Source organism: Enhydra lutris, unplaced genomic scaffold (assembly GCF_002288905.1).
Source record: "Enhydra lutris kenyoni isolate GAN:26980312 unplaced genomic scaffold, ASM228890v2 scaffoldscaffold68, whole genome shotgun sequence".
NCBI lineage: Eukaryota > Metazoa > Chordata > Mammalia > Carnivora > Mustelidae > Enhydra > Enhydra lutris.
The window spans coordinates 5,479,522-5,503,828 of NW_019154152.1; the positions used below are offsets into that span (position 1 = coordinate 5,479,522).

General features: G+C 44.8%; 1 protein-coding gene across 2 annotated transcripts in view; it reads left to right on the forward strand.

The window, feature by feature from the left end:
- The window catches only part of LOC111159414 (suppression of tumorigenicity 5), a 120,021-nt gene that overhangs the window by 5,527 nt on the left and 90,187 nt on the right, over nucleotides 1–24,307 (forward strand). For both annotated transcript variants that reach the window (XM_022521858.1, XM_022521859.1), the window contains exon 2: nucleotides 11,099–11,187. The gene's annotated coding sequence lies outside the window, so the exon portion shown is untranslated. The remainder of the gene's footprint in view (nucleotides 1–11,098; nucleotides 11,188–24,307) is intronic.

Here is a 24,307-nt window from a genome sequence, read left to right on the forward strand (position 1 = left end):
AAGATCCACAAGAATTCCCTTTGATAGTTAAAAATATCACCTTGTAATTCTGATCATGATGAACCATAGTTCAGGAAGATGATGGGTAAGAATTGTTGAGATTCCTGAGCTTCCCTGTGTCCTTACTAAAGCTTGGGTGCTCAGAGCCCCAAATAGGAGGTTCCAGTGTGAGGACAGAGGGCTGATCAGGCAGGGCTCAGCTGGCCCTTCTTCCCATGAGCTTTCTTTACCTCGTCTAGCCATGAGTCCCCAGAGATGACTCCATAGGGCTAAAAGTGGTATCTTTGTGTTCTGTAGGAAGACTTAAGAGCCTCACGAACCAGACATGTGAGCTTATTTCTCAGCTTAAGGGGCTCCATAGAAACTTGATTTTCTTTTTTTCCTTCAGTATATTTGCCTGAGATGTTATTAAGACTCCATTTTTCCCTGGGTCTTCAAATATAGTGTGTGTCTCCCCAGACACACTATTGTTCTAATAGGTATGGAGCAGGGTAAAGACATGGACCTCATTTGATCTGGGCTCTGTATTTTAGTCAGTGAACCTAAAAATCACATTAACTCATCATTTGACTCATATTGAACCATTTCTCAAGTCTCTTTCACTTCTACTGTCTTCATCCTGTTAGTGCAGTTTTTTTTTTCTAAACTTAAGAGTAAAATAATATCTTTTTTTTTTTAATGCCATATTGCTATATTTAACCAATGGTTCCAGTTTGTGGGAGCCTTTCTTCCTGATTCTGATATACTAACAATCCTTCCATTTAGTTTGCCATAAGCATTTTAGTTAAGCATGTCTTCCCCAAGTCATTGATAAAAAGGGTGACGGTGATAGGATCTAAAACAGATGGCCAAACTTCTAGGAATTCCAGAGCGCTTCTTCCTAGTTGATGATCCATTTTACAGCACCATTTGGGCCCAGCTGTCCTGAATTACCAGACTATCCAGCTGCCAGTGTATTTCTGTTTTATCCTTAAGATCAAGAGAAGTTTTTCTGAAATCCAGAAAAATTGGGTCCCTGTCATTCTTTGTTAAATGTGTGTGTATATGTATATGTTTATTTATATGATATACAAATATATATCATGGAAATAGGTATGCATATTATATATTAAACCCCAAACTATTGTTTATAGACCACTTGCTATCTATCACTGTTGCACATATATTGTCTCCTTTATGCTATATAATAATTTTATATTAACTTTATTTTTTATTTTATTTATTTTGAAGATTTTATTTATTTAGTTGACAGAGATTACAAGTAGGCAGAGAGGCAGGCAGAGAGAGAGAGAGAGGAGGAAGCAGGCTCCCTGCTGAGCAGAGAGCCGATGCGGGGCTTGATCCCAGGACCCTGGGATCATGACCTGAGCCGAAGGCCAAGGCTTTAACCCTCTGAGCCACCCAGGTGCCCCTATTTTTAATTTTTTTAAAAAAGATTTCATTTATTAGAGATAGCAAGAGAGGGTATACAAGAAGGGGAAGTGGGAGAGGGAGAAGCAGACTTCCACTAAGCTGAGAGCCTGATGCAGGGCTCTATCCCAGGACCCTGGGACCATGACCCGAGCTGAAGGCAGACACTTAACGACTGAGCCACCCAGGTGGCCCCTTATATTAACTTTATTAAGTGAAAGTTTAGTTTTATGTTTTAGTATGACTTGTACTTAATCTCTAGTGGCTGGTGTTTCCTTCTCCATGTCCTTGCCACTTTTCATATTTCTTTGTTCTGGAGTTTTGCCCATGATATTGCCTATTCAATAAATACCACTTGTTATGTGTAAAGAAAGCACAGTATTATAGCCAGTTGGAAATTCAAAGACTAATAAGAAATGATCACATTGCTCAGAAGAGCTTATATGTAGTTAAAAATATGAATGGATGACTTGGTGGGGGAAGGAGGGAAAGCAAAAGAATTCAGAAAAGAGAGTCCTGAGTGGTAATGGAGTGCTGAAGCTAGCCCGCTTACCAAGTTCTGAATGGAAAGTTCTAGAAGCCATAGTGGTGGTATGTTCTATGTCAGAACCTTTTCAGAAAGATGGAAGGTGTCTGGTTGACTGACTGTTTTAAATCCTATCCCAGCACTTTGTTGGAGTGTCTTCCTTTTTCACTTGTATGTGTTTGTGTTGTATAGTGTAATTATAGCTTTGTGAGGCGCAATTAGCATTGCCTGATGCTGTGTAAGTCTTCACAATCATTACTTAAGGTTAATTTTCAAATAAGTATCACATTTTGTGTTGTAAATTCAAAAGGTGCACAAAAGTGGCCCATGAAAGCAAGTCTTTTTCCCACCTTCTCTCCTCTTCCCCTAGAGCCAGTTGTGGTCACCAGCTCAGGTACTATAGTCCTCTCCTTAATGGCTATGTATAGTCCAGTGCAGCATTTCTCAAACTGCAGGTCATCGTTAGTGGGTTGGAAAATCAAGTTAGTGAGGGCTGTACAAGCTGAAAATAACAGAGAGCATCACACATGCCCTCTCATACATGCACATTCTACATTACTATATAATATATGTACTTGTTACTCTGGGTCTTGCTCAAAACATACTTGAAATTTACCAGTCTAGTAATGACTGATATGGAGATTGTTCCCAATTTTTCATTATCTTAAATAATGCCGGAGTAGGCATTTTCCCCCGTCATACTTCGGGCGTTTTTTCTTAGAAAAATGTCCTAGAAGTGAGGATACTGGGTCAAAATATATGAGCATTTTAACTGATCTAGCCAAGTTACTTTCTGAAAACTATGTCCCCTTCACTATTTAATAAATGTCATCTGTATTTTATTTAGTATAGGTTATTTTTATTTTAACACATTTTTCTATGCACTATATGTGTGATATATATTTTAACAAAATGGGGTGATTTATTACTTTTCTCAGTATAAACTTTCCTGTTTTACTAAATCTTCTTCTATAAGCCACAATTCTCATTCTGGCAGCAGCTTTTCTTGGATGTAATGTGTGAGGAGTGACTGCTGTAGTTCTTCTCAACCTTGAGCCATTCTTACCCATTCTTATGATTTGTGCTGTATATACTTTTTAAAAAAGATTTTATTTATTTATTTTTAGAGAAAGAGAAGGCATGTGTGCTTGAGTGGGGGGAGGGGCAAAGGGAGAGGGAGAGAGAGAATCTGCAGCAGACCCCGCTCTGAGCACAGAGCCTGAAATGGGACTTGATCCCACGATCCTGAGATCACGACCTGAGGCAAAAGCAAGTTGAATGCTCAACTGACTGGGCCACCCAGACGCCCCTGTATATACTTTTATTTACTGGTCTTTAAATTGGTTTTTGAAGAGCTTTTTATTTTTAAATAATTTTAAACTTACAGAAAAGCTGCAGAAACAGCTTTATAGAACTAGGGTTCAGTTATCAACAAGAAGTTAATAGTAGTGTAATGTCAACTCTAGACTTAATTTGGATTTCATTAGTTTTTTCTCTTCCAGGATCTAATCCAGACTCCCACATTACATTTATGTGTTGTGTTTCCTTAGTCTCCTCCAATCTGTGGCAGTTCCACAGTCTGTCCTTGTCTTTTGTGACCCTGAGACTTTTGAGGGAGTACTAGTCAGGTATTTTATAGAATATCCCTCAAGTCCAGGTTTGTTTGATGTTTTCTTATAATTAGATTGAGGTTATGGATTTTGGGAAGAATGCCACAGAAATGAAATGCCCTTTTCACTACATCATGTCAGGCCTACATGGTGTCAGTATGTCTTATTAATAATAACATTATCTTTGATCACTTGGAAAAGATAATGTCTGCTAGGTTTCCTCATCATCAAGTTTTTGTTTTTCTGCCTTTGTAATTAAACGTTTTGGGAGTGATACTTTGAGACTGTGCAGGTCTCCTATTTCTCTTTAAACTTCTGCCCACTAATTTTAGCAAACAAAAAACATACATAGGTGACACTTTGAACAACATGGGTTTGAACTATGCAGGTACATTTATTCATGGATTTTTTTTGATAAATCCTTTTTTTTTTAGATTTTATTTGTTTGATAGAGAGAGAGAGGGAGAGCAGGAACACAAGTAGGGGGAGTGGAAGAGAGAAAGCAGGCTTCCTGCTGAGCAGGGAGCCCGATGTGGGGCTCAGCGTAGGGCTCGATCTCATGACCCCGGGGGATCATGACCTGAGCCTAAGGCAGACGCTTAACAGCTGAGCCACCCAGGTGCCGCTGGATAAATATATTATAATACTGTGGATGTATTCTCTTTTCATATGATTTTCTTGTTAGCATTTTCTTTTCTCTAGTTTACTTTATTGTAAGAATGTGGTATATAATACACATAACATTCAAAATATGTGTTAATGACTTTATGATATTGGGAAGGCTTCTAGTCTGCAGTAGGTTCTTAGTAGTTAAGTTTTTGGGAAGTCAAAAGTTATTTGAAGATTTTCAGCTGCACAGGGGGCCAGTACCCCTAACTCCAGCATTGTTTGTAGGTCAACTGTACCTTCTTTCACACTGGTCTAATCAATGAGATCAGTGAAAATGGGGTTAATAGCTGGTTATGTTTTTGTCTTGTGCACATTAAGATAAATATAAAAGTATTTGACATTTTTAAAATGTTTGTCCATGTACCACTTATAATCAGTCATCTTCTATACACGCCATACGTTGGGAACCCTTGACCCTTCTAAGGTGCTAAGCACCAGATGTTTTAGGTTTTATGGTGACATTATTGATTCCTTATTAATTGGATTAATTTGTTGGTTGGTTTCATTAGTTCATATATTAAAAATGTATTAATTGTGCTTGGTACAGAGTTCTAAGCTAGAATTCAGAGTTAAGACATAGTTCTTGCCCTAGAGAATATTGTAGGCTTATAGGCTAGTAGGAGAATTAAGTTGAATAAGCCTTGTACACTAAAATACAAGGCAGTGAGCATGGCTAACAATGGAGTAATAGACTGTTTTAAGTATAGGGCCAATGGACAGAGAATCCAGTCCAGGCAGGGAAAATCAGGGGAGATGGCATGGAGGAGATGACACAGTCTGGGCCCATATCTCCCACAGCTTTGCCCAGATCTTATTCTGAGGGGTGCTTTTCCTTTCAGGCTTAAGGTTTTTTTTGTTGTTGTTGTTTTTGTTTGTTTGTTTGTTATATCATGGAAGAGCTATTTGAGTCCACATTCTTCTTATTCTCCCAGCCCCTTTACTCCCATTTGGTGCTCTACCTCCCCTGTCCTCAAGCTTTGGTCATGACAGGTTAAGATCTTGGTTGAGCTCAGAGTTCCTAGGCAAGTAATCGTGAGAAGCCTGTTCTGGCAAGGTAAAATGGTGCTTTTAAAAGGGGCCTGGAATATTGCCTCCTCAGTCTAGTCTTTCCCGGCCCCAGACTGCATTTATGTGGCCCAGTGTTAAAATGCTCAGACTTAACAAGGGACAGTATTCAGTGGTCTGTGGATTTGAGAGATTCTAGGAAATGAGTGCATACATGAGCATTGAGACAGATACTCCAAGAGACTGGATCAAGCCACTGAGTATCTTGTGCCCTGGGGATCTGAATTTTGAGTTTCATGCTGAGGGTTGTAAGCTGAGTAGAGGTGAACTAGCTCTGGGAGGCCGACAGACCCAAGGGGAGTATGCTCAACCCAGTGCAAGGATGTCCAGTAGCCGCTTCATCACAGGGCAGGACAGTTGCAGGCTAAATCCCACACTCTTTCAGTTCAGAGCCTTAACGTTGGGTGGGAGGGTGGCAGATGGGTGGGAGGTGGATGGGATTTGGGCAGGAGTAAGGACCCCAGAGAATTTCCTGCCATAAAATGCCAGGACTTGAACATAGGATAGCTATTTCATCTGTGCAGGCAGAAGCAGAGTATGTTGCAACAGTGGACGGAGACTGTTGGTTTGTTGATTCACGGGTACTGTCGAGCCCATGAGGAGACTGCTTGATTGGCAGTAGGCATATTATCTTTCAGAAGAACTTAGATATTGCCAATTCTTCTGCTCTGTAAAAGCAGCTTTGTCTCAGACCAATGGCTAAGGAATGAGTCCCAGGCAAAGGCTCAGTCTCCTTCTGCAGCACTTCTCAGGTCCTTTCCAAATTTCCCCATCCTGTGTTTGGTATCTTCTCTTTTCAGTCTTCTTTAGGTGAGAAGCCTAAATCTCACATCTTCTTTAGGAGAGGGTGCCTTTTGTGGGGCTGGTCTTCATGTCATCCCAGGCAGATGACTCCAAAGTTCCAGGCCAGGGGCTCTGCTGAAAGGCCTGGAGGAAACTCTGGAGCCCCTGAAACAAGAAGTCTTTCTGGAAGCAGTGGCAGTAGGTGCTTGCGACAGAACAGTTGGACTGAGCAACTGTAACAGAACATCCAAGTTGTAAGGACCTTTAGAGAACACCTAGTTCCAACAGCCCAACAGTCCAGCAGCCCTCTCATTATGTGCAGGGAAAAGCGGAGGCCCTGAGAGGGGTGGGGACTTGCTCAAGGTCTCACCACCCTGGCAACCAGGACCTGGGCTCGGGTCAGCCGACTCTTTCTCTATTCCTGCATTTTTAATTTTTCCCTTTTTAACCACATTGCTGCTCAGTGGTAGCAGAAGAAAGCTGTAAAGCCCTAAAGGGCTGTTGTGTAAACCTGCCTGCTCACACGGCAGCCCCAGCCCAGTGGAGAACCGGGCAGGACACATGCAGATTCCCCCGCTACTTGGGCAGAACTAGATGTCCTCGGTGGAGAGGCAGCTGGACTCCACAGTCTGGCGGGCACTGGAGCTCGGCTCCCAGAGGCAGCTGAAGTTCCACTGCATCTCTTAGGCACTCTGGGATCCAACAAGTAATATCAATATAAAAAGTAAGCAACAGCTTACTTTTCTTGAACTCCTTTGATCCTAAAATAAGGAGTGACTTGAACAGATTTACTCTGCTCTTGTGTTTTTAGGTTTGGAATTTCAGTTGCTGTTAAAGAGACAAGAAGATACTATAAACTCTTCTAGTGACCAAATGTAGACTCTAATTATCATACATACAGATAATACACACACACACACACATACACACACACACATAGATATTCTCTTGGTACAGTATAAGTCTATGCACTCAGATTCCCTCATCTTATGGAGGGGACAGCTTCTGTTTTTGCTTTTAAAAAGTCTTTTTCAAAGATTGATTTATCCCACACACGTTAAAAGATTGCCCACTGTGAATGAAATAGAAAAGTTGGTAGACCTCATGGGGCTCATGACCGTGGGGGGACAGGGGTACGAGTGACAGTGATAAAGTGCTGTAAATACCACGATAAAGGCATCTTCCGACTGCTGTGCGATTGCAGAGCAGACAGACAGAGTCTTCTAAGAGATCAAGAAATATTTCACAGGGGAGGTGATCACTGCGTTGGGCCTTATAAGCAATAAGATTTTGCTTGTTGGTTAGGGGGAGGTCCTCCAATAAAGGTAACAGCATGAGCAGCAAGGAAGGAACAGTGGGAGAGGAAGAATGCAGTTAAATCATAAAACATAAGATGACTTTTTCTAAGGAAAAATGTATTTTTCTTAAGCACAGTGACCTGCACTGTAGAGGTAAGAGAAAGTGTTTTTGTCTCTGAATGGAGCTGACCGGAGAGAAGCTTATCCTCTATGGCACCTGGGCCATTCCTGCACCCTGCTCAGTTTGGCAGTGACACTGGAGGAGGAGTGCCTGTAATGGGTAATGGGAGAGGCTATAAAACCCTGGAGCGCGTCCCTCGAAGAGTGACCTTACGAAGAAATTTCTGGGAAACAAACCACAGGGAGACTTTACAGGAATTTTTGGTTGAGCCCACAGGCAAGGCACATGAGGAGAGGAGATGTAATTACAGTTTGTAAGTCTATGAAAAGAAACAGTGAGTAGCATGGAATAGCTGTTCTAAGTTTCTTCTTCCTGTAGGACTAGAGGAAATGGGTTCTTTGCATTCAGCAGATCTTTATCGAGTGCCAGCTGGGAGCTGGGCCCTATCCTGGATGCACGGAATATGGTGGCAAAACAGTCAGGGTTTCTGCCCCCAAGGAACTCATCAGGGAAAGCTGGCCTTAATAAAAGGGAAATATATTTTTGTTGGAGATTGTGATGAGCGCTATGAAGGATAAATCCTCATTTGATTGGGGGATCAGGGAAGACCTTTCTGAGGAGGTGAGAGACACGTAAGGACAAGGTAAGAGCCAGTTAGGCAGACTGGGGGTAGGGGGAGTGTCCCAGGCCAAGGAGAACAGCTTGGGAAGAATCTGGCCCTTTGGGGGAACTAAAAGAAGGCCTGTGTAGCTAGCGCATTTGGGGAAGGGAAGGAAGTATGCTGAGAGGAGACTGGAGAAGGATGAAGCAGGGCCTTCTAGGTCCTGATAAGAATTTAGATTTTATCTCAAGTGCAGTGGGAAGCCATTGAAGTGCGTCAAGCAGGAAATGACAGGATCGGATGTAGATGGGTGATTCAGACAGCTGCATGGAGAATGGAGCTAGGAGGACGAGAGTGGAAGCTGCGGCAATCCAGGAGGGTTTTTAGTAATCAAGGAAAGGGACTGAGATGGCAGTGGAAGGCAGAAAAATGGACAGACACATTTTGGAAATAGAATTATTTGGAATCAGCAAATGGATTGGATATGGGGAGAGAGACACACACAAAGATGTAAGGGTGTCTCCCAGATTTCTGGCATAAGTATGCATGTGTGCCTTTCAACAGATCCTAGACCCCACAAGGCTATAAAAGCCCTATCATTTGGGAAATGTCACGTAGGGTTGATCTGAATCCAGCCTTGCAGAGGCAGTGGAGGGATGCAGCTCTCCACTTGCCCTGCCTAGTTCAAAGAGCTTATACCTGCAGCAGCCCAAGCAGGGGTTACAGTTCTTCCATGATGGGCCCTTACTGTCTCCCTCCCACCCTGAGGACAAGGTTCTAAAGAACCTCTGTGAACTGCAGTGTGCCACTAGAGGGAGCATGGCTTGCATTCAGCGCCTGGCCTGGAAGGCTTTTTGGAAGTTGGATTACTTTAGAGACTGACTTGTATCCACTTCAGTACTCAGCGCAGGCCCTGGCCCCTGGCCCCTCATGGTGCTTAGAAGAATGCCTGACGTATGGTAGGTGCTCAGTAAATGTTAGATGGTGCTAATATTGTAACTCTGAGTATTATCTTGTTGTGGAAGTAGATGGGCATCATTTCTTCCTTCTCAGCACGGCTACTCTGAAGTGCAGTGTGCTTTTTCAGGATCAGGAGGAGAACAGAGGGATGCCTGTGGGGGATGGGAAGAGGGGGAAGTTTAGGGACCTGATGGTGTTGCACTTGCCATTTCATCCCATCTTCCATCGCAGACATGAGACACTAGGGCCTGTGAGGGATTCCTGAGGTGGTGTTTGGCTCAGGTCTGGGCATCTGTGGTGGGAGATGGGTCCTTGCCCCCTTTGAAGCTCTGGTGGCTTCACTCCCCCAGTAGTGCCTACTGCTTAGGGTTTATACCATCCCGTTATCTCCTGTTGCATTTTCTTGACACTTTTCCTACTTTAGCTCCTGACATATAGTTAGCTTTATACACACACACACACACACACACGTTCACCTTTTAAACTCAAGTCAATTAAAATCTTGTTTTGAGAATTTTGTGATACATCAGAAGCTAATAAAAATGCAAGGATTCTGCAAGAGATCACTGCATTAAAGATCCCATCAGGACCTCTCTGGCACTGTTTTAGGAAGCAGCATTGAAAAATGTCTTTCTTGAGCCTCAGTGTCCTCCTCTTGGAGAGATACCAAATGCCATGGGTTTTTGTTTGTGTACATGGTAAAAAATGGCTGAGATGAATGAAGGTCTTAGCTCAGAGCCCAGTTTAAGGAGAAAGCTTTCCCATCCATCATCTCTTTTTATGCCCATCCCAGCCCTATCAGTTGCCGGGGGTAGGTTTCATAGGTGGAAACTGGGAGGTTAGTTAGTGGTAGAGCCAGACACTTCCAGGGTCTTCTGACCCCTGCTCCACGGGTCCTCCTGCAGCCACTCTGCCTAATACACACATGAGGGTTGAAAGGCGTTGGTACTATTTCTAGATCTGTTCTTTCCTGCTTCTGCAACCTGGGGCAAGTCATTTGACCCCTCTTTGAGATTTTCTTTAATCTGTTAAATTAGTATGATAAGGGGCACCTGGGTGGCTCAGTCGTTGGGCGTCTGCCTTTGGCTTGGGTTGTGGTCCCGGGGTCCTGGGATCGGACCCCTCATCGGGCTTCCTGCTCTGCAGGAGGCCTGCTTCTCCCTCTCCCACTCCCCCTGTTTGGGCTCCCTCTCTCACTGTGTCTCTCTCTGTCAAATAAATAAATGAAAAATCTAAAAAAAAAAAAATTGAAGTAAAATAAAATAAATTAGTATGGTAAATACCAGTCCTAACTTTTAGGTCGGTTGTGTTGAACAGATGAGCCACGATTTTTGAGAGTACTTGGGGAAAGTGTAAGGTAATTTATAGCTATGGGGCAGGACTTTCCCCTCTAATCTGTGCACCGTTACCTTCTACATCTCATAGATGCTATCGTAGAATCTTCAGACCAACACGATGGTAGTCAGGTCAAATGCATGATGACTCTGAAAGATTCTCCACCTTCCCCTGGGAATTCAGCTTTGTATCTCCATAGCAGCTACCAGAAAAAAGTTTAGTTCTTAAGATCAGATGGTAGTGTACTTTAGGGGAAAGCCCTGGACTGGAGGCCAGTGGCCTGGTCTCCTAGTTCTTTGACTGCCTAACTATCTAGCTAGGTAACTGTGCACTAAACATTTGCTCTCTCTGAGCCTCAGTTTTCCCATCTATAAAATGGTTATAATATTGTCCAGTGTATTTTAAATGGTTTGAGGATCAGACAAAACAGTGCATATAAAAGAAGGTCACAAAGCAGAAACGTACATGGCGGGGGCGGCAGAGCGGGGGCCTGAATTGAGGGCCTACTGTGTCCCAGGCTCGGTGCTAGCTCTTGGACAGGAATGACGGTATTCCTGGCTGTGACAGCAGCTCCCAGACAGCCGGGGCTTTGGCTGCAGGTCCTCTGCAGGGCAGAGAGATGAGGTTGTGTTTGTATCACGTTTGTTGCTTGGGCTGTGATTCTGGACTTGCCCAGGACTCTTACTGGTCCTGACCTAGTGTCTTTCCTCTCCATTGCAGGAAGATGAGAGACTGCTTGGGCACCAACAATAGTACCACAAGTCCCTGCACTGGTTAAAGCCATCACCACAACCTGGGCAGGCAGCAAGGTAAGCAGAGAGGCCAGTTCAGGCGAGCTCCTGGGATGTGAATGCATTTCCGCCTCAAGTCTGCCCGGAAAATCCCAAGTGCACAAACAAGTCCAGGCAATGCATCTGGGTCCTCCTACCCACACTCCAGGACCCAGAGGAAGGGCTTGCTTCCCCTCCCAAGTGCTCCAGCTAGCTCCCTCTCTTCTGGCCAGGATTCCTCTCAAGTTAAAAAAATGAGACACTGGAGGGGAAGAAAACAAGTCCACTCACTGTCTTTCCCATCTTCCATCTGAGCTGTTGAAGCAAGTTCCCAGGAGCTGCCCAGAGCCCTTGTTTGACTGGAAGGGAGGTAGGAGGAGTGGAATGTGTGCAGAACCCGGGCTGATCAAAAGACAGTGCTGTTTCATGGAAGCCTCCCAGAACTGAGAGCGGGAGAGGGGGGGTGGAGGGGGAGGGGGAGAGGAGACAGAGAGAGAGAGAGAGAGAGAGAGAGAGCGCGCGCGAGTGAGTGAGTGAGAGCGAGCGAGTGAGCTAGCCGAGCAAGCGCGAGCGCAGGAGCACGCTGGCTGGCGAGAACAGGGTCTCCATGACAACTGGCCTGGCCAGCTAGAAGTGCTCTGCTCACTTGGCTGGAAGGAGCGCCACGAAAGGTCAGAGGAAGGAGCTGTGGGAAGCTCACAGCAGGTATCGGAGCTTAAGCGAGTGGATTTTGGGGCCCTTGGGCTCCCTTACAGTCTGTGGTGTGAGCCAAACTCTGCCAAGCATGGAGTGGGCAGGAAGGCACCGGGACTTTCAGGTAAGGTCAGCTCCGGCTTGGATTGTTTTTTCTCCTTTCCTGGCCATAGTCTTGGGCTGTTTTCTGGGAGGCAGGCAAATGTCTGTACTCTCTGCTCGGGGTTTGGGGCTCAGGAATGATGTCATGCTTCAACAGTTGGATTCTATTAGCTTAAGGAGGAGGGAAACAGCCAATTTTCTTGACTTTGCAAATCTAGCTGATCTCATTCTTGCTGAACCTGAGGTGTTTAGACTTTTCTGTAGAAATCACCATCTTTTATTTAGCACAAAGGCTTAGGATATTTTACAGAAAGTAAATTTTTTATATAGAAAAGGCGAGTTATCATCACTTCAGTATTGTGTTTGAAGTTACAACACGGAAACTCCAGTGTCTTTTGAGTGGCTCGGTTTCTTCTAGTGAACACTGTCTGTTTTGTCTCTTGGTGCTGCTCTGTCTGACCTGTAATGAAAAAAAAAAAAAAAAAAAAAAGCCAGTTAACTCAGCTAGGAGCCTGTGGCGAGTTCCTAGTCTCTGGAGCAGTTCTTAGGACAGAGGGACCTTCTTAGGGATATCTAAGCTGAGATCACATGCTTAGTCTCTCTCCCAGGTAATCTGGAAAGAAGCATACTGTTCTCCTGCATTAAGGCCCATAGCAGGTTTTCCTAAAAAAAAATGTATATGGGGTGGAGGCTGGCAGGTGTGTGTATATTTTGGGGTTGGGGGGCCTGTGGAGAGGTTTCCTATACGGGTACCTCTGAGGGAACTCTCAGTGGTGGCTGCTAAGACCCAGCTTGTTGGTGGAGACATGAGGTATTGTGGTTGTGCCAGATGGATACTTTGGGTTAATGTTTTAACTCAAATCTCAGGGCGTTCACTGTCCATGCTGTGCACTCCTTTTCTGTTTTTCCTATGTTTTGGTAAAGCTGGTTCTGACCTAGAGGAGTGGTGTGTGGTAAGCTCGCTGTGGCCTAGGAGAGGAGACCCTTCCAGAAAGGTGATGGGGTAGCTAGGTTGTTAGTAATCTTATTTGGAGAATTCATGCAGCAGACACTCCCTGCAGTGGGGACCCATCAGGAGATGTGCTTCCGCTTCAGCCATGTTATATCTCAAACTTACTCCTCGGCCTCAGGGAACATTGTGGATGCCTTTGGTTTCTCTGTGGGATGAGGGAACAGCAGCTGTCCTGGCGCTTCGGTTTTTCTTCTTGAACTTTCTGAACAGAATATCTTTTGTATTCTGGCAGACAATGAGGGGGCCTTCTGATTAACTTCGGGTCAGCTTGCCAGTAAAGGCACTGACCATGTCCCCAGTTTGGGCTCCCTGAATGTGTATATGTCTGCATCAGTATTGTGGCCTGAGGGTCCACAGGGGTGAACTCCATGGCCCTGGACCTCAGAGGGGCCACTGCTAAAGTGATGCCTCCTTTTAGTGTGCTCCCAACAATTCTCTGCTTGGTCAAAACCTCTGTTTTGTTGGGGGGTGGATATGGCATAGCACTGTTGGTTGGGATTAAATTTGGGGGTTGTGAGGAAGGGGCAGTGCAAGTTCAGAATCTGAGTTCTCTGCTTAAGTGGCTGTGGTTGGGCCTCACCTCTTCCCCTTCCCCCGCCCCGACAATGTGAAGATGGCTAGCAGTTGATCATTCTTTTGATATAGCAGAATGGACACTGAATTTGGGGTTAGTAGACTTAAGTCCATGGTCAGATTCTGCTACTTGCCATCAAGGTGGCTGCCAGCAAGATCGTTAACCTCTGTGACCTTCAGATTTATTAGCTGTGAGATGAGAGATAATGGTATAACTACTTCAACAGGTCTGTTGGGAGGAACAAAAATGAGATAATTTCCATGAAAGTAATTGTAAGCAAGTCAAGTCCTACATAATGTAAGATGCTGCAAATTAGAGCTTGAAGGATGACCCCAGTCTCTTCTGAAAAGTCATTTTGCCCCTCTGTTCTGGTTTCCCAATTTATTTTTATTTATTTATTTATTTTTAAAAGATTTTTTATTTATTTCACACACAGAGAGAGATCACAAGTAGGCAGAGACCAGGCAGAGAGAGAGGGGTAAGCAGGCTCCCCGCTGAGCAGAGAGCCTGATGTGGGGCTCGATCCCAGGACCCTGGGATCATGACCTGAGCAGAAGGCAGAAGCTTTAACCCACTGAGCCACCCAGGCGCCCCTGGTTTCCCAGTTTATAAAGTGCCCTTTTCTTTTGTGCATTTGTAAGTAAAAATGAGGAAAAAGAAACCTTTAAAAAGTTCTTTAAGATATTAAAGGAAACAAATAGTGCTCTCTTTGAGTTGGGAAATAGGGTGATATTCACTGTAGGCTTTGAGCCTTATAAATGATCCTTCAGAGAGGAAGCTTTCTTTCCCTTAGGTTACCTGACTCATGTGTTTAGTATAGAAGAGAGGAATTCCAACAGACCCTTTGCTTTTCCAGTGTCCTATAGCTAGCTACCTGCCAGTTACGGTATCATAAATTTCAGTAGCTGGAAGAGAGGCTTCTGATTGTCAGGTTTGTCTCCCTCTTTCTGCTGGGGAAACTGTACTGAGTGGGCAGAGAGGCCTTTTCTCCTGTTCTGGGTTTGAAAGGCAGTGTCTAACTGGCAGGAAGAGTTATCGCTCTGAAGGGCTCCTTGGGGGCTGGGCAGCTTTCAGGAACCTGTGTGGCTACAGCTTAGAGGGAAACGAGAAAGAAAGAAAGAAATGAGGAAGTGGGAATTTCAAGGGCAGAGATTCTTGATATGCAGTGGAACTGTGCCAAGAACAGAATAGCAGGGGTGGGGAGACTCCAGGCAAGGACACCCGGATCTGATCTCAGGGAGTGTATACGGCTCATGGCATGCTTGGTGGGAACATGGGGAGGGACCCAGCACCCCACCTGCAGCCCCAGCTTTTGTCGTAGGACAGGGTAACTGCCTACCCTGCCCTGGATTGGGCTCTGGGAGGAAGCCCCTGGGAAGACCCTAAAGAGGCAGATTTGTTGTTGTTCAGCAGCAGAGCCTTTTTTCTAGGCAAATCACAGCCCAGCAGCCTCTAAGGTCTGATGGCCAAGTTGTCCATAGCTTAGGTTGGGGCTGCAGCTGTTCCCCACTCCTCTTTAGTCCAGCTTCCCAGAGCTGAGTCACACGTTGGATGGATCCCTCCATGTTCTTTAAGGATTAAAAAGTAACATTTCTGTTCTCACTCCTTCTCTCCCCCTTCCTCTACTCCCCTTCCTGCACACTCTCCCTCTGGGCTCCCTCTCTCTAAAATTAGAATAATCAGTTATCCAAGGAAGTTGAAACTTTGAAATGCCTTGGAGGACAGGCCTGGGGCATCCTGAATTCCACTGGCTCTGCCCTGTCACTGCAATGGAGGGCTTGGGTATAAAGTTTGCAAGGGCTCCCCAGACTCTAGGTATCATGGCCACGCTGCTGGCCTGGAAGTAAGAGAGGCTGTGCTCCATTTCCTACCTAATCCAATTCTAAGAACTACTTTGGGAAGCAGCACTGGGCACCTGAGGGTGGTGGGAGGATCTGAGTCAGGGACTGCCAGAGCACCTCCCTGCACGCAGGTGGGGCAGAGAGACTGAAGAGCATGTCTTCCTGTTGCTTCTCTGGTCTCCTAAATGCCATTGCGCTGGAGGCTCCTGATTTCTAGTGTTGGGCCCAAGAGAGTATACTGAGGCAGCCGAGTACAGGAACTCGTACCTCAGCCTGGGAGAGTACAGGCATCAGCCCTGCAGAGCGTTGGCTTGGCCTCCCTGCTCCACTACATTAGCTTGGAAGAAGAGGGTGTTTAGGGTGTGCAGGGGGAGGGGAAGGGGAAATCTGCCGGCAGATTATTGAGTTCTTTGAGTTAGAAGATTCATGGAAAGTGGAGAAGAGGGCCGGGGGCATGAAAGAGGGAAAAAAAATTACCATCTGGCACAGTCTGCAGAGATTCTCTACAAAGCCTGAGGGAGAAATTGTGTTAGTGAGTGCCTTCTCCTGGGGGGTGGGGAGGGAGAGTCTGAGCATCTATTTTTGCTGGGGAAGAGGCGCTGTGTGCATCTGTCTCAGCAAAATACTGGGTGCATCTTGTCTGTCTTAGAGGAACATGCCACGGAATTTTGCCTGATAGAAAAATTCCCTGTGAGACCTAGTGTGTTGAGGGGAGAGGAGGAGGTTAAATGAGTCTAGACTACCTTATTGTAGGATTTCTCCATAGATCCCTTTTCTTATTATTTTTGGCTCCAATATACTGTTGAAATTATCACAATAACCTTCTCATCTAAAAACTGCCCGTGTATTAGATTGTACTGTCTCTATTTTTTTAAAGATTTTATTTATTTATTTGACAGATTTGACAGAGATCACAAGTAGGCAGAGAGGCAGGCAGAGAGAGAGGAGGAAGCAGGGTCCCTACTGAGCAGAGAGCCCAATGTGGGGCTCAATCCCAGGACCATGGGATCATAACCTGAGCTGAAGCCAGAGTCTTTACCCCACTGAGCAACCCAGGCGCCCTGTACTGTCTCTATTAAGGGTGAATTATACGCAATTATATACGTTTTTAAGCAAAGCTGACTTGTGTCTAAGGGTTTGTCATGAAACCACGCATCTCTCAAAGATGCAGATTCTTGTGCGTGACTTGTCACTGAAGGCGTTTGTAGGTGAGCTGGAGGTTGATTAATGGGAAGGAGCACAGTGAATAAAGGACTGTTTGACCCTTGGGAAAATGAGATGAACAGTGGCCTATGGGAGACTAGGAAGAAACAGGAGAGAGGCTCTGGGCAAGGGGATTGGGGGTGTGGGAGGAAACTAGTTCTGAGAAACAGCAGGGGGATAGAAGGCAGTACCTGGGCTGCTCTAGGAGGCCTTTGCAATTTAGCAGAAGGTTGCACTGCCCCCAGGGGATCCAAGGAGACCGTGTCCTAGCAATCAGGGAGGCTGGCACTGGGGTTGACACTCTGTTCCTTTGTTCCTGGGTTTGGAGGCATCTTAGGCGCCCATGTGCCCTCTTGGTCTGCTCACCCATTTTGTCAATGAATAAGGAGGGTCTGGGCCAAGAGCTAGGAGGGTCTAAATAGTATCGAGTGTGAACTTGATGTTGTTACCAGGTATTGTATAATAGTTATTTCCTCCCCAAAGTGAGCCTCTGTCTCTGTGATGAAGAGAGAAGAAACATAGGCCTGCTGAAGTTAGGGTTTTGCAGTAGGGTTAATGACCATCTCATGCTTTAGGCTGGGAAGAAGGCGGAACATCCCAACTCTTAGATGCTGATATAAAGCACTGTTTGAATGATGGAAGAGAGCCAACTAAAAAGGACTGGAGATAGGAGGGAGAGGTCGAAGCTTCTCTGAGTGTCAACAGATCAGGTGTTGGGGGGGAGGAAAAAGGTAAGGGGAAAACTGGAAAGAAAACTATATAGTTTCTAATAGTTTTCTATATATATAAAACTTAAAGTTTTCAGAACTCTTCAGCCTTTTCGAGGAAGTGAGTTCTGGTGTGCTCATTTATGTCTTGGAACACAGGCTCCCTTATGCAGTTCTGACAGTTGAGTTTTAAAACTTGCTTTTAAATGAGTCAGCCTGTGTTTGTTCAGCTCTCAGGGACTCTTAATCCTTAGTGCATGTGGTGGAATGACCCATCAGCACTAATGTGAGCATCTCAGTGCTTCGAGGTGCAGCGGTGAAGAGCTGGCACTTGTGGGCCATGCCTGCCTAGGTTTAGAGCCCAATGTTACAGTTACTAGCTGTGTGACCTTGGGCAAGTTGTTGAATCTCCCTGAGCCTCTGTTTTCTGTGAAGTATCTGTAAAATGGATATGATAACAGTACTTAACTTGTGAGAGTTTTGCTGAGAATTGAATGAAATATTACATGGAAATTTCTCAGCCCAGCACCTGGCACTTAGTAAATGTTCAGTGCTTTCCCGTATTATTATCAACCTAGAGCAGCCTTTTAAAGAGTAAGGCTGGCATCTCTCTTTTTTTTTTTTTTAAAGATTTTTTATTTATCTATTTAACAGAGAGAGAGATCATAAATAGGCAGAGAGGCAGGCAGAGAGAGGAGGAAGCAGGCTCACCGCTGAGCAGAGAGCCCGATGCGGGGCTTGATCCCAGGACCCTGAGATCATGACCTGAGCCGAAGGCAGAGGCTTAACCCACTGAGCCACCCAGGCACCCCAAGGCTGGCATCTCTTAATCAGGTTGGGATTATGATGCAGCAAAGTCAAATCAGATTCTATATCTTTCTTTATTTAAAGATTTTATTTAGTTTTTTTGAGAGACAGAGAGAGCACAAGCAGGGGGCAGGGAGAAGGAGAAGCAGATTCCTTGCTGAGCAGAGAGCCTGATGCAGGGTTCATTCCCAGGACCCTGGGACCATGACCTGAGCCAAAGGCAGATGGTTAACTAACTGAACCACCCAGGTGCCCCAAATCAGATTCTTCTTTTAGAAGTTTATACTTCGTGTTTCATTCACCTTTCTGTCAAGACCTCAGGAGAGTCTCTGTGGTCGTCCTTCTCAAACCAGATTCAGAAGCTCGGCTTCACCCTTCACTGTAGGATGCTTACCCTTCACTGTCATGGGAGACGAGAACTGCTTCTTGCCTGCTGCTTTCCCTGTAGGCCTACCCATGCAGGGCCCTAGGTCCTCCTTTGCCCAGCATTGGCTGCCCTTCACAAGCTCCTGTTGGTGCTCTAGACACAGGCTATCCCAGCACTCCTCACCTCTACTTCCGTGAATTCTGTTGATCATCCTTGGAAACCCAGCGTAGAGCATAGGCTTTGCAGCCAGCTCTGGAAGGCTGTAGTCTGGCTCTTCCTGTTATTATCTGTGGACCTCTGGCAAGTTAATTTTATAAACCTTATTGTCTGCAGCTGTAAATTGGGAGTAAAATGGTACTCATCTCAATGGTTTGCTGCAAGGGTTAAATGAATTTATAGAAAGTACTTCGCTTAGTTGCTGGTGCAGATATGCTCTTGGTAACTGTTCGCTGCGATAGTTGTTCGAGATCCCTCCCTCTGTGTGTTCCTCTGCCTCTATACAGCAGTACAGAGAGCCCTGGTCAGGTCAGCAGATCTGAGCGATAGTCCTGGCTCTATCTGTGACTTGTCGGGTGACCCTGGGGAAGTCACCTTGGCTTCTCTAGATTTCAGTTTTCCTCTTCTAAAGGGCAGAAGGTTTAGATTGAGGGTTTTCATTGACATTCTGACTTGATTCTTAAATGCTTGTGTCTTATCTTACCAACAGATTCCCTGAAGTTGTATAAAATTAAGCGTAGGGGCGCCTAGATGGCTCAGTGGGTTAAAGCCTCTGCCTTCGGTTCAGGTCATGATCCCAGGGTCCTGGGATCAAGCCCCGCATCGGGCTCTCTGCTCAGCGGGGAGTCTGCTTCCTCTTCTCTCTCTGCCTGCCTCTCTGCCTACTTGTGATCTCTGTCTAATAAATAAATAAATCTTAAAAAAAAATTAAGCGTAATATTTTATACATTTTATTTCCCCAAAGTGGCCAACATATATACCTTTTGCTTAAAAAACATTTGAGAAGCTTTTTTAAAAAATCCCATCAGCTGGATTCTAGGAAGCATTTGACTTAGTTCTCGTAACTTGGAGCCTGGGATCTTGTTCTCAGAGGCACAGGGTTTGGCTGTAACAACTTGAAAAGAGTGTCCAGCCTTTAGTGAGTTAGAAAGTCTACCAGCTTAGTAAGAAAGGAGGTGGGTTTCACTTGGTGCTGCTGGGAAAATTTTGGTCGACAGATATTTGGAGGTACTTACTGGTTGTGCTGTATAGACTCAGATCAGCCCTGTAAATAAATGCTGCCGTCACTGTTTCCTTCCTCCATGGAGAAAAATGGCAGTGTTTCCTGGCTGACCCTCTCTCTCCCTTAGAGTCTGAAGTGAGTCAGTGGTGCTCAAAGACAAATCCGTGTGTTAGGAAGAGATGTCTAACGAAAGAGTGATACTTAGAGCCTGGGCTCTGGGGTCACACAGTTGGAGTTCATATTCTGGCTCTGCCACTTACTCTCTCTAAGATCTTGGGTGAATTGTGTAGCCTGTCCATGCCCCAGTTCCTATTCCATGAAACTGTGAGTCCTATTTCACAGAGCTGTGGTAAGGCCTAAGTGTCACATGCTTAGGATAGTACTTCGTATCTGGTGCTGAATGAAATATGAGCATTGACTGTTAGATTTCTTCTTCCCTTGTAAGCCAAGCAGAGCTTGTTTCCAAGTGGCTGGTCTGTCTGGTTTGTTCTGCTGAGAAATGTGGGATGAAATCCCCTTCTTTGTCATGGACGGACATCTCTAGTATCAGGAGAGCAGTGGTAAGTGTCCTGCAAACAGTACAGAGATCATAGCTCTTGTACTTTGCTTTTGCAAAGACATATATAAACCAGAAAGGGAATCTGAGCTAAAGAGCATGTAGGTTGAAAGGACCTGCTCTGATGTGTAACCTATGTTATATGGCACTGGAGTTAGGGACAGGCAGAACCCTGGGTAAAAGAAAAAGATGGGAAGTGGGCTGAGGGAGAGACGGAGCTAGGTAATGAAGAGTGGTGAGTATTTCTGGGCAAGTGGTAGTGGCTGCGACGATAAGCCCTGTGGAGAAGCTCCTGGCACTCTCTCTTCCCAGAGGCACCTTGACTCCCCAGCCCCAGGTGAGAATTGCCCCCACAGTGATCACTCAGACCAGTCTCAGGGGAGCGGTGAATTGGGATGAGGTGGTTCTTATCTGTTCCTAACCAGAAGGAATAGCAAGAGTAGCTTGGTGTATCTTATCTACAAGTGTAATTATAAAGAGATTTCCTTTTCCAACTGCAAGAAACAGGAACTTTTGCTGCCAAACCTAGCAGCATGTTTTAAGTCCTTCAAATCTCCTCTGAGTGCTACCAAAGCTCTGAGCTTTGTTGTTATCTCTTGTTGAAATATAGCCTGGAAAGGTCATCTCAACAGTGCCAATTTATGGGCCTGCTGAACCCAGGCAGGCCTAGGGTATAATGGGGAGTTCCTGGGAGTAGGTGCTTCACAGATTTTCCCTTTGAGTCAGGTTGTTTATAATTTAAGGTTCCCTTTGCTTTAGAAGATCAAACTCTGCAGATTAGGGTCAGACATTTTACTTCTGCAGTTTTCCTTCTGTAGGCAGGAGCTCTGATTCCACAGTAACTCCCGTATGGTGGGGAGAAGCTCAGCCTTGATGGTAATTACGCTGCCAAACCAGCACTCCTCCCTGGAGGTTGGTTTTCTCAGCACAAAGTTATACCAGGATCCTTCACCCTATTTAGTTTATTAGCAGTTTTTACCTTATACTGTGTGTTTTGAAGGAGCGATTAAAAGAGGCGAAGACCACATGGTGTAGAAACCACACATAGGTTTTTGCACTCATTCGTAAAGATCTGAAGAAAAGAAGGTCAGACCCGTGTGTGCATGTACAGTACTCTGTCCCTTGGCAAAGTGGATGCAAATAGGGAAAGGAAACTAAAGAACCTAACTGACCCCAGCAACTGTAAAGAAGTGTGGCACTTGAGTGTGAGAGAAAATACCTGGGACAGCTGAGGTGAACTTGGCAATGGCCTTGACCTTGGTTGGCAGTCTGTGACTTGACTAACTTAGCTGCTCTGTTTAAAGAATTGAGGCTTTGGAATCTAAGAAGGAAAGAGAGCACTGAAATTTTTTATTTTCTTTGCCTCCCTCTAACCCTGATTCACTTACCCATCTGGGTTCAGACACCCGTGGAAAGACTGCCAGCTAAATTGCTGTTTTTGAAGTGGTGTGGGTAGCACTGTCCTCTTCAAGTCTCTGTATCTCTGGGTTGGAGTCCTCACTGCCTCCCAGGAGTGAATTATTGCTCATTTGTGCTGGGAGAGCCGGCTGGGAGGAGACTGGTGGTGAGAAGGGCAGTAGGTTAAACTCTGAGGAAGTGCCCGAAGGGAAGCGGCAGGGATCAGGTTAAAAAGAAAACAGTAAGGAACAACTGGGGATGTTTGTCTTATTTAAATCTCATCAAATAGAAGTAGAAAAGCTTTTTTTTTTTTTTTTTTTTTTTTTTAAGATTTTATTTATTTGGGAGAGAGAAAAAGCGAGAGAAAGAGTTAGTGCCCAAGCAGGGAGGGGGCAGAGGGAGAGGGAGAAACAGTCTCCCTGCTGAACAGAGTGCCTGATGTGGGACTCATTCCCAGGACCCTGGGATCGTGACCTGAGCCTAAGGCAGACACTTAACCCGCTGAGCCACCCAGGCATCCCTCAGGTGGGTTTCAAAAGCAGTGCTATCCAGGCTTCTTTTCACCTGAAGAATACCCAAGGTCAGTTGTCTACACAGCTTGCTCAAACAAGTTGAGCCCTGAGAAACTGTAGAAACTACAGGAGAACACCATAGAGTCATGTGTATTTACCACAACAAGAAAAAATCAGCAGGGCTGAGGGTGCGGAGCAAGCCATGGAGACTCTAATACCTGTGACATCATCCCCACCCCTGAGAGCTGTTCATGTTTTGTCACCAAGGGTGTTAGGATGACTGCTTGTGTTCCCCAAGAGTTTATTTCTGCTTAGCCTTAAAAATTTAAGTAATTAATCGAAGTATAGTTAACATACAGTTTGGTATTAAATTCAGGGGTACAGCATAGTGATTCAACAACTCTATACATTGCTCAGTGCTCCCCACGCTGTGTGGTCACCCTCTCTTACCATCCAATGTTACTACAATATTAGTGACTCTATTCCCTAGGCTGTGCTTTTTATCTCTGTGATGTATTTGTTTTATAACTGGAAATTTGTGCCTCTTAATCCCCTTTATCTATTTCACCCATACCCCCACTTGATGCCCCTTCTGGCAACCACCAATTTGTTCTCTGTATTTAAGACTTTGGTTTTTGTTATTGTGTGTTTGTTCATGTTTTGTTTGTATATTCCACATATAAGTGAAATCATATGTTATTTGTCTTTCTCTGACTTATTTCACATAGTGTAATACCCTCTAGGTCTGTTTGTGTTGTTCCAGATGCCAGAGTTTCATTCTTCTTCATGGCTGAGTAATATTCCTGTGTGTGTGTGTGTGTGTGTGTGTGTGTGTGTGTGTGTGCGTGTGCACACGTGCATGTGTGTGTACCATATCTTTATCCATTAATCTATTTTTAAATGTTTTAAGTATTTATTTATTTATTTAAAGATTTTATTTATTTATTTGTGTGAGAGAGAGAGAGAGAGAATGCACAAATGGGGAGGGTCAGAGAGAGAGAGAAGCAGACTCCTCACTGAGCAGGAAGCCTGATGCATGCCTTTGTCCCAGGACCCTGAGACCATCACCTGAGCCAGAGGCAGATGCTTAACTGACTGAACCACCCAGGCACCCCTATCCATTCCTCTATTGATGGACACTTGGGTTGCTTCCATATTTTGGCTGTTGTAAATCAGTACAACTACCGTGGAAAACAGTATGGAGGTTCCTCAAGAAATTAAAAATAGAAATACCCTATGATCCAGTAATTCCGCTACTGGGTATTTACCCAAAGGATACAAAAACACTAATTTGAAAAGATATATACACCCCTGTGTTTATAGTAGCATTATTTACAACAGCCTTTCTCTTTTTACTTTACATTCTTTGCCTCAGATTCTACCTTCTGCTATCACATAGAGAAGGAGGGTGTGGGTGTGTGTGTCAAACTCTGCATTCTCTTTTGAGAAACTTTTTTATTCATTCATTCATTCATTCATTCATTCAATACATAATCATTGAGTACCCATTCTGGTCTAGGCACTGTTCTATATACTGACGATATGGAGATAACTAAGACAGCGAAGTCCATGTGTCATGGAACTTAAAGTATTTGGGGTATCAGTCAGTAAATAAGTAAACAAATCAATAAATGAGATAAAGGTAGTGACAGGAGCTATGAAAGAAATTGTGGTGATATAAAAGAGGATAAGTAATAGGAACTTGAAAGCTACTAAAACAGAACTTAGAGAAAGCGTCTCTGAGGAAGTGACATTTGGACTGCAAGTTGAAGCACTAGAAGCAGCTGTGAAGGTGCAGGATTGGGGCATGTACATTTCTAGAGGAGCGAACAGTAGGGGCAAATCACCTGGGTTGGAAAGAGCTTGGCATGAAAGAGCATGAAGTCATCATTGTTAGAATATAAAGGAGCCACTGGTTATAAGGGTGTAAGACATTGGTGTAGGCTATACCAGGTACAGCCTTTTGGGCATGGGAAGGAATCTGGAGAGCCAGTGTGGGGGCATATATTCTAGGCCTATGGCGCAACTAGGGATAAGATGTCAAAATGTGAGAGGGATGATTGGCTAAGAGGAGCACTGAATTTGAGAAGAATAAAAAAAAAAAAATAATATGGGGAAATAGAGGGGATCTGGAGTGGGGATAGGCATAGATAATTCGCTAAAAGAAA